Source organism: Apium graveolens, chromosome 1, assembly GCF_009905375.1.
Source record: "Apium graveolens cultivar Ventura chromosome 1, ASM990537v1, whole genome shotgun sequence".
NCBI lineage: Eukaryota > Viridiplantae > Streptophyta > Magnoliopsida > Apiales > Apiaceae > Apium > Apium graveolens.
In genome coordinates, this window is record NC_133647.1 from 182,639,272 (window position 1) to 182,640,886 (window position 1,615).

Consider the following 1,615-nt stretch of genomic DNA (forward strand, 5'->3'; position numbering starts at 1 on the left):
AGAACAAGAGAATGATTTCTAGTTGTTTGGATTTAACTTGGAAACTAGAAATTGTGATCTTGAATTTAGCAGATGAAAATGAAATATTGTGCAGCTGCTTTTCTTTCTGTGTTCTTGGTTGGTTGATGGATAAAGAATGACTTATGCTGCTTCTGTCTTTATAATTCAATCAACAGAATCACTTGAACTGGAATAATAATCGGTTGAACTAGCAAGATAATCTGCTGAACCAGTAGAACTTTCGGTATGACAATCAGTTTAAGCTAGTATGACTTTCGGTATGACCATATGTTGAACTAGCAAGACTATCAAACTGAACTAGCAAGACTATCTCCTTCCAGTAGAACTTTCGGTGAGACAATTGAAATGACTTGGCATGACAATCGGTATGACAATCCAGATTGTCATGCTAGTTCAATTTCAATTGTCTTGCTGAATTAAAACTGATTTTAATCCAATTAAAATTCTAAAAATTCTTAATATTAATTCAGAATTAATTAATCAATTAATTCAATTAATCAATAAATTAATCTTTGCAGATATAATTTATTTTCTTAATTAAATTATATGACTTAATTAATTAATAGAGAATTAATACTAATCTTGAGCAACAACCACTTCTGAAAATCTTCTGAAAATCACTGGGAATTATGAATCAATTCCACCACTTCAATGTTGACACTCGATGTACTGTCTGGTTCATGAGTGACTAACTTCCGTGACGTTTCTTCATGTCTTGACTTTGACACTTTGATTTTCTTCAGATTAAATCCTTGTAATTCTCTGATACCCTAACAAGATCTCTGTCACTTGATTAAATCCACAATCTTGATTTGTATCACTGAGGCTTGATCAATTTCTTGAACTTCTTCCAGTGAAGTAATTTCTCAAGTCTGTAGATGAACCTTGTTTCTGAATCCTTTGACGGATGTTCCTTTGAGAGATCTCTGTGACGGTAGATCCACTATTTACTTGTTACATTCTTATTTGAGTTGAGTTAAATCCTCGAATATACAAATAGGCTATGACATATGCCTTACAATCTCCCCCTATTTTTTTGTTAGATAATAACAACAAATACCTAAAGGATAACTCAACTAACAAATAAGAAAAAGATATAAACAGAAATGCAAAGTAAATAGCAGAAAAGTTCTGGATAACATTTAACATTTTCCAGATTCCAAATAGATGTTCCTCTAGACTGAACATATCTTCAAGTAGTTCCATCTTCTTTTGTACAACCATATTTCCTGTTGAGAAGCGCATATCTCTCTTGCTTCTTCCCCTATGAAAATCAACTGCTTAAAGAAGATCACCTTCGTTTACCACATCTCCCGTACAATAGAATCCGCAGATAAAAACCAATGGTACTCCCCTTTTGGAAAACAGCTTCTTCCCTTACTAGGAAATCACCTTGTGTTTACCACCTCTCCCGTACAATAGGATCTGTAGTTACAAACAACAATGGTGTGGTGTAGTGTACATATGCTTTACCTTTTTCTCTCCTCCCCGCTATTTCTCCCCCTTAGTTGAGGAATCCTCTAAACTATTACTTAAGCTTTTATCTCCCCCTTAGAGAAGGAATGTATGCCATTGTCTGAAGGAGTTCTCATAT